The sequence below is a fragment of the Triticum dicoccoides genome, chromosome 2B (assembly GCF_002162155.2).
Source record: "Triticum dicoccoides isolate Atlit2015 ecotype Zavitan chromosome 2B, WEW_v2.0, whole genome shotgun sequence".
NCBI classification, from domain to species: domain Eukaryota; kingdom Viridiplantae; phylum Streptophyta; class Magnoliopsida; order Poales; family Poaceae; genus Triticum; species Triticum dicoccoides.
In genome coordinates this window covers 480052826-480061928 of record NC_041383.1, presented here as the reverse complement: position 1 = coordinate 480061928, position 9103 = coordinate 480052826, and positions in this window count along the sequence as shown.

Genomic DNA, 9103 nt, shown 5'->3' with positions numbered 1-9103 from the left:
GGCATTGCCTCTGGTTGAACAGAACCCCGATCGATCGAGCCGATTGGGGCTGGATGAATATGACCCTGTGGTGGGCTGGATGAATAGGACGACCCCGTGGAGGGCTGGATGAATAGTAGATGGTGGAGGGGTGGATGAACAGTATCCTGTGGAGGGGTGGATGAACAGTAGCCCGTGGAGGGGTGGTTGAACAGGAGCCCGTGGAGAGGGGTGGTTGAACAATAGCCGATGGAGTAGCGCGCGGTGGAGGCTGGATGAACAGGAGCCCATGGATGAACAGTCACAAGTGGAGGCTGGAGGAGGTCGACGGTGGATGAACAATAGCCCGTGGAGGCTGGAGGAGGTCGACGGTGGAGATGAACAGTACCCCTTGGAGTCCCGTTTTACGGTACGCCATACCCCTCCCGATGAACAAGACCCCCGTTTCGACCGTAGCGCTCCAACACAAGTCCGTTTCCTCCATTTTGCGGTATGCCACACCCCTCGCGATCAACAAGACCCTGTTTCTACCGTAGGAGGTCCAACACAAGTCCGTTTGCTCCGTTTTGCGGTACGCCAGACCCCTCCCGATGAACAGGATACCGTTTCGAACGTGGCCGGTCAAACACAAGGCCGTTTCTTCCATTCTGTGGTACGTCAGGCCTCGTTTCCATCACATGTTCTATCCAAGCCGGTTGGCTCCCAGGCGTTCCGTTGCCTCCTGATGAACACGACGCATTCCGTTGCCTCCCGATGGACACGACGCATTCCGTTGCCTCCCGATGGACACGACGCATTCCGTTGCCTCCCCATGAACATGACGACGATGCAGTTTCTCTGTCCCGACCCAGCCATCTACACGAGCCCTGGCCATACGTATGCGTGAGTAGGCGTTCGAGACCCCGCCCATATGTACATACATGGACGTATTTTCTTTCTTGCATACTGGCCGCTGTACGTACGTGTACATGCTACGTGCCCGCCTCTACTACGACACGTGCATGCCTCTACATCCACCAGTGTGTACGTTCACATTCGCGACCAGAATGACAATGCTACGTACGCTTCGACCAGGTGGGTCCCGACTGTCAGGCACTTCCTTGCGTGCGAAGATGTAGCTAGTGGGTCTCAGCAGTCAGGGGGGCGATTTTTTTTTCCCGGATGCACTTCCTTGCATGCAAAGATGTAGCTGGTGGGTCCCAGCAGTCAGGTGGGAAACATTTTTTTCACGAAATACAGTGGCCCGTCTGGTGGGTCCCCACTGTCAGGTGGAGGAATAATTATTTTGCACGTAATAAGGAGGCACTTCCTTGCGGCTGCCTTGGACCCAACTGTCAGCCTCTCCATGTACAGTACTCTTCCAATGGAAGTTGGTCGTTGACCACATTGACCACGCCGCGCTGAGAGCACCACAGCGGTGGATGACGGCGAGGCCTAGGACGGGGACGACACGGAGCCGGGGAAGACGCGATAATGGATGCCCATGCGGAGAGGAGTACGAGGGTTCACTGGTTCGGCTGCGGTGTGAGGCTGCCATCGCTGCAGAATAACAGGGGGTGTGGGTGAGTAAAGGGATGGCCTGGCCAGCGGTGGGAGTAGTAGGAGGCGGTGAGGCCTCCACGGCATCACAGCCGGCCATGGGAGGCAGGAGCATGCGGCACGACCGGCGCTGCTTTGGGCGGCTGGAGCAAGAAGACCAGAGGTTGAAGAAGCACTACGGTCGTTGGATGGACATCGTACGGTCACTGGAGCTAGAATCGTTCATATTGACTAAATTTGACAAAGGCCTCCGTCCCAGTCAACTTAGTAGGCCCACAAGTCAGCCTCCCACCAAGGTGGGTCCCAGCTAACAGGGGGAGTATTCATTTTTTGTGCGTAATAAGGAGGCACTTCCGGTGGGTCCGAGCTGACAGCGGGGGGAACGTTTTTTTCGCGAAATACGGCGGCCGGTCCGATGGGTCCTAGCAGTCAAGGGGGAAACATTTTTTTCGTGAAATACTGGTGGCCCGTCCGGTGGGTCCCTGCTGTCAGGTGGAGGAATAATTATTTTCCGACTAATAAGGAGGCACTTCCTTGCGGCTGCCATGGACCCAGCTGTGAGCCTCTCCACGTACAGTACTCTTCCGATGGAAGTCGGTGGTTGACCACATTGACCACGCCGCACCGAGAGCACCACGGTGGTGGATGACGGTGAGGCCTAGGAAGGGGACGACGCGGGGCTGGGGAAGACGCGGCAGTGGATGCCCACGCGGAGAGGAGTACGAGGGTTCACTGGTTCGGTTGCGCTGCCATCGCCGCAGAATAATAGGGGGTGTGGGTGAGTGGAGTGGAGGGATGGCCTGGCCAGCGGTGGGAGTAGTATGAGGGCGGTGAGGCCTCCGCGACAGCACAGCCGGCCATGGGAGGCAGGAGCAGGCGACACTACTGGCGCTTCTTTGGGCAGCTGGAGCAAGAAGACCAGAGGTCGAAGAAGCACTACGGCCGTTGGATGGACATCGTACGGTCACTCGAGCTAGAATCATGCATATTGACTAAGTTTACAAAGCCCTCCGTCCCCGTCAACTTAGTAGGCCCACTATACTGGGTCCCAGCTAGTAGGGGAGTATTCATTTTTTGTGCGTAATAAGGAGGCACTTCCTTGCGTGCGAAGATATAACTGGTGGGTCCGAGCTGTCAGTGGCGGTAACATTTTTTTCGTGAAATACAGAGGCCCTTTCGGTGGGTCCTAGATGTCAGGTGGAGGAATCATTATTTTGCGCGTTATAAGGAGGCATTTCCTTGTGTGCGGCCGTGGACCCAGCTGTCAGCCTCTCCACGTACAGTCCACTTCAGATGCATGTCGGTCGTTGACCACGTTGACCACGCCACACCGAGAGCACCAGGGAGGTGGACGACGGTGAGGCCTAGGAAGGGAACGACACGGAGCCAGGGAAGACTCAGCAGTTGTTTCCCACGCGGAGGGGAGTACGACTATACGATGGTTTAATGGTTCGTGTGCCATCACTGGAGAATAACAGCAGGTGTGGGTGAGTAGAGGGATGGCTAGGCCAGCGATGGGAGTACGGTGGGGCGGTGAGGCCTGCGTGGCAACACAGCCGGCCGCAGGGAGGAGGGAGCAGGCAGTCCCGCCGACGCTTGTTTGAGCGGCTGGAGCAGGAAGAGCAGAGATTGAAGAAGCACGATGGCTGTTGGATGGACATCCAACAGTCACTGCTTGTGCGTCAACCTTTTTCTAAGAAAGCCTCAAATCTGTGGAAAACAGCATACATGCCATCTACCATTATTTCTAATAATTTACAGCCCATTTGCTAATTCTTACGGTGTTTTTTGAGCCCATATTCTTTTTATTAGCATTACAGCCCATATTGTGGCCAGGGTTAAAAAATATACGAAATTTTGCATATGTCGGTGCGGTCTGGACTGTTTCTAATCCCGAAATTTCGAGTCACATTCAGACTGATTTAAAAAATAAATGTATATCAATATAAAATCCAATAAATTGTCCACGCATAAAAATCAATGCAATTTAAAATCTCGAAATGAAAAAAAAGATATTTGAAACTAATTGCCGGTTTGACGTGTTTTAAAAATGTACAACCCATTTCTCATTACTGATAGGCCATTTTCTCGGCCAGCCGAATGAAGCTCTCCTCGTCTTGAAAGATTTGCAGCCCAACAGGCCTGACAAAGCGACTTACTTGACAAATCACAAAAAAACTGGGCTAGCCATTTTCAAAAGGAAAAAAAAACTACTGGGCTGGTCTGTGGTAAACATAAAAGAAAAGGCTGTCTAGACAGGCCAGAGTGTCCCGCACAGCCCAGTTGACACCCTGCTTCCATCTGGAAAACAAATTAGATAAATGCCACTCCAATTATGGCGATTCATAAAAATGCCACTGCAATTTCCAAACTTGAAAAATGCCACTTCAATTTTTGCAAACTTTGAAAAACGCCACTGCAGTTTGCAAACTTTGAAAAACGCCACTCCAGACTTCAAAAAATGCCACTAGAAATGGCATGAAATGGCATTTTTCAAAGTTTGGAAATTGCAGTGGCATTTCTTGGAAATACCAGATTTGGAGTGGCATTTATCAAATTAACCCAAAATAAAAATAACTGGGCGAGCTGCTGGGTCCCTGGTGTCAGCCGCTCGTTGTGCAATTCTCTCGTTTATTGACTACGTTGAGAATGGCATGGGACCCAGATGTCAGAAATCCATTAGGAGGAGCCATTTTTTTATTGGCTTGAAATAAGGAGGCACTTGCTTGCATACTGCCATGACCTTGGCGGGTCCCTGCTGTCATCCTCTCCACGTACAATCATCTCCTGATTGTGTACGCGTCAACTTGGTAGGCCCACAAGTCAGCCTCTAAACCAGTGGAGGAAAAATACAACCCATTTAAAAAAATAACAGCCCATTCCATACGTTCAAACAGAAAGTTCAACATTCAGAGCAAAGTAACAGGTCTGATCCACATATAGAGTACTGAACTTCCACGTTGACAACCATCATAGCCAAGTTAACTATCTACTCCCACTAATACTCTAGTAGCGTACAAGTACTAACTTACTCTTAGCTAACTAGACGATGCTGGCCGCCATCTGCGGTAAACGCTAAACGCCAGCACCGGTGTCCTGCGCCTCGCCTCGGACTTGCCAGAGGTGCGATAGGGTGCGTTGCTCGCGCACGTTGGCCCTTTCCATGCCGGCGTGGTCCACCAAAGCTTCGGCTTCTAAGCGGGAAACCCACTTGACGAGCTGGTAGTAAAAATCGGCGTCGCGAACGCATGCGTGTCCGACAGCCTCCAGGGCTATTTGCCGGGCGCCGGCATCCAAATAGTCGGCCCAGTTGCGGGTGCTTGGCTCATGACTCAGAGCGTCGGTGCGCTGCTGCTCCATGTCCTGCTGGCGGCGCAAATCGGCAATACGCTGCTCCTCCGCCAGGCGGTCGCGCTCCAAAAACTCCTGCTCCTCTGCCAGGCGGTCACGCTCCAACAAGTCCTCGATCTCCGCATTTCCATCTAAAGACAGATAGAATGCCTCCTCCCTCCATGTGTCTTCCGGTGAAAAACTGAACACTAGTTCCAGCGGTGACCGCCTCCGGTCTCGCCTACCGTGGATGGGCGGGGGCATGGCGGACGTGGCGAGCGACGTCGGGCCGGTGGGGGCTTATGAGGATATGGCGAGTTGGGTCACGGTGCCGCCGGAGAAGGCCAGGAAACAGTACTTATAGGCGGAAGGTAGCGCGACGGTCATTAGAATTCAATGCATAAGCAGGCATGGCTTAGCGCGCCAGCTTGCCATGGAAAACTAGAGAAACTGAAATTATGACTGTGCCGTCCCGTCTCGTCTGGGTCGCACGCTGGCATGACGGTCAAACGAGTGCACTCGAATCATCTCCCTCGTCAATAATGATTCCACGGATGTAAAAAGCCCGCAAAAATTAAAGCGCATCTTTTTTCGCATCTGTTAGCTGCCTTAATTACGAATCGCTTGCAGCCAGTACGCGGAGCAGCATGCAATGAGTCGCAGCCGAGGGCACGCATGCAGCCACTTAAATCGCTGGAATTAATTAGGCTTAAACTTCTGCATGCCGTTAATTATTGCCATGCCTTGGTCTTGCTGCTTTGCTCATGGGACTAATAAACCCGGACGGAGGGAGTACCTTGGTTGGTGAGAGGTTTGAATTAAGCCCTGCAAACCAGAAATGAGGTACTAGTACATGCGTGATCCACTATTTATTCGTGTAGGATCGCGTAGGTCGTTTCTTGAATTGAGCCCTGCAAACCAGAAAGGAGATAGTACGTGCGTGATCTGCTATTTATCCATGTAGGATCGAGTAGGTAGGATAGTGTAGCTTGTTAGTTTCTTCAAAGGTAGGCATTTTTATTCAAAAAACTACCACTTCGGATCTTGCGTCACAAATAAAACTGCCAGGAGCGCATTAGTAGGCTAGCTAGTGATCGATCAGTAACTTATAAAAACTGAGCAAACAGAAATAAGTAACTGTTAATGCATCTCAATGATTCACAGATCATATACAAATATGTAGCTCCAAAAGCAAAGATCTAGAAAAAACATCTGTTCTTCCTACTAACATGGATGCTTATCTTGTCCAACATTCATTATAGACTGAAAGACAAATTTGTTTGTGAAGTCTACAATTCCTCTTGCAAACATAAGTGGTTTCACCAACAGCTAGAACCATGAGAATGAACCACACATGATGGAGGAACATCCACTGCAATATGATTTGGTCTTCTCTCGATCACACGGCGATACTATTTTTGGAATATAAACTTTAACTTAGGTAAAATGATGCCCATTGTATAATCAGACCAAAGCAATGAAGCACCTAGTGTTGGCCAATAAATAGTACAATACTACTTTTCTGCAGTCCATGAAGTAACTATCCAATCTTTCTGTGTCTATTTTCAAATGGCACTTCATGCAGTGACTATACTATTCTCTTGTGCAGTTCAACCAAAATTGCAGTCACTTTGTTTGTTTGCCAAATAGCAACGGGCAGACATCTCTGTCTGCACAAATATCAAGCAGCTAGTAAACATATACCACACCTTGTATTTTCGGTTTAAACATGTCTCTTCCGCTAAGTATTTGTCATGTTCTGCATTGGACAATTTGATACAGTTATGTTTTCTCCTGGACAATTTCATACTGAATTGATTTGCTGGTTTAGAGCAGAAATATAGCGCCTATTCCTCATCAGACCAAGGATATCCATGTTTGCAGTGATGGAAGAGGTGAAATCGATACAACCGAAATTGAGCATCCAATCACCGAATCCTGTCCTGCACCTCCAATGTAGGTCCACCCTGCCAATAAATTCACATGCAAACCACTAGTATTACTATCTAATGACAGTACAAAAAGAGTAGCAAGATAGTAGCAAACCATGTACCTTCGTAATGAACAGCTCATAGTGCCACCAATTGGATATAAAGGTTTGGAAGAAAACATGCTCCTAATGTTGAACCAGTTGGACTTTTTGTGCAGTTCCACTAAAATCGAGCATCCCTGTTTGCATAGATATTGAAAGTGTGATTACTATAAAAAAGACACTAGTTGAAGCATAGACTCACAAATATAAGCATTCCAATTTCTTAATGGAAAAGGTAGCAAGACTGTTTCTAACCACCTGTTTGAAGGAATAAATAAGGCAACAACGACTGATGTCAGAAAGGCATATATAGTTCTTTTTGAAAGAATGATCGACTCCTGACCTTTCCTATTCTTTTAAGCATATTTTGTGCAGTTCAACTAAAATAAAATGCCATCACCGCCTTGACAATTCAGTGACACTGTACAAAAGGAAATGACTTAACATTACACCATGATGTCAGGTATGTAGTCGACAGGCATTAGAGACAAACATACAAACCTCCTCCGATAACATAATGAACATTAATTTTAACAAAGGTGTGACTAGCTTTACCGGGATAATTTGAGTGAACTCTACACCCTCTATTCCTTAATATAAGACGTTTTTGTAGTTCAATTTAAAGTACCCAAGCGTCTAGTATTTAGAAAAACAGGTAGTAGTTTTCTTGAGCACATATCTGGGAAAGCTTGCCACACTTTATTTATGTCCATACGCTAATGCAACACCATTCGAATACTACAAATATACACTAATCCAGTGGCTAGTGCAACAGTAGAGTAGTTAGTTTATTACAGGGTACAGTACAATGGTTTTACCGAACAAATTTCAATAAACTCTAGCACTGGAAGATTTCTATAAGAATTAACAATACAAAATGTAAAGGTGACAAGTTTTAGCATTGGTATACTAGCTGTGCATGAGCATTAAACCAAATACAAAAGTCTGAAGGTAACTAGCATTATTAACTAATGACAGTATAAAAAAAATTGCAAACCATGTACCTCCAAGGTAAATATCATTTCGAACTCGTGGGGACCATAAAAATTGCTATTCCAATCTTGATAATCGATCAAACATAAAAACTTGATCGGACGAATCAAGAGAATAGCCAGAGGAGGAGGTGCCCACTCTTGACCTTTCCTCTTGTCTTCATAATTTTTTGTGCAGTTTAACCAAAATAAAATGACATCAGCGCCTTGGCATTTTGGTGACACTGTACAAAAAAAATTAACTTATCTCATGAAAGTGAGGTATGTAATCTATAAGCATTAACAGTGCAAAAATCTGAAGGTAGTAACAAGTTTCATCGTTGGTGTACTGGATGCGTAACAACATTAGAATGCCTTAGCTGAAAAATCTTTAATACATCCACAATCAATAGCTAACCCTGAAATAATCCAGTGCCATTAAATGGCATTGCTTAAATTTATCGGTGGCATTAGACTGAGTGCGGCATTAGTTAAATGTGGCATCACTTTAGCAGTAGCATTGCTTGACTTGACTGCTGGCATTATACGAACAACAAAAAAGTGGCAATAAGAGCATGTGAGCCCCATTCGGACAATGTGCGCACCAGTAAGATGTACCTCCACGGACGCAGAGTGGTGAGGGAGGTATGGTTGCCCAGAGCAACAAATATCCAGGCAGCATATGTGGATTACGTCCCATTTTTGTTTTCTTTAGCCACCTTTTTCCTATGTGAGGATAACAAACCGATCGACCTGGTCATTCTCTATTGCGTTGTCATGCCTTTCTACCCTTCTTCAACCAAGAGACACGCGACTCGTTCCTTAGCTACCAGTTTTCCCCTTTTCAACCTAGATGCGGGTTCGATGCCTACTCTCTTGGACAGTACATTCTCCCTTCCTTTCCTTATTCAACCCAGACATGGATTAGTCTGCATGAAGTAGGGTTTCCTTTAATAGTGCAAATTAAGGTTTTCGTCTGCGTGTCCAGCAGAGCAAAGGATAGCAAATTGGGAAGATGGTGGAGTGGAAAAAGATCCACATGCAACGACGTGGCAGATGGGGCAATAGAACAAGTGTATGGTTCGAAAAGAGGTAGCATACCTGAGGGTCGGCGGGAAGTGGCTTCGCTCGTGGTCGTCGTCCTCCGCACACACTACGGCAGTGAGCTTGGGGACAGAGGCCATCCCGTGCGGGCGCTAGGTCTGAGAGGACGGCCTTGTCGTCAGTGCGTGACCTCGCTCGCCGACAACGA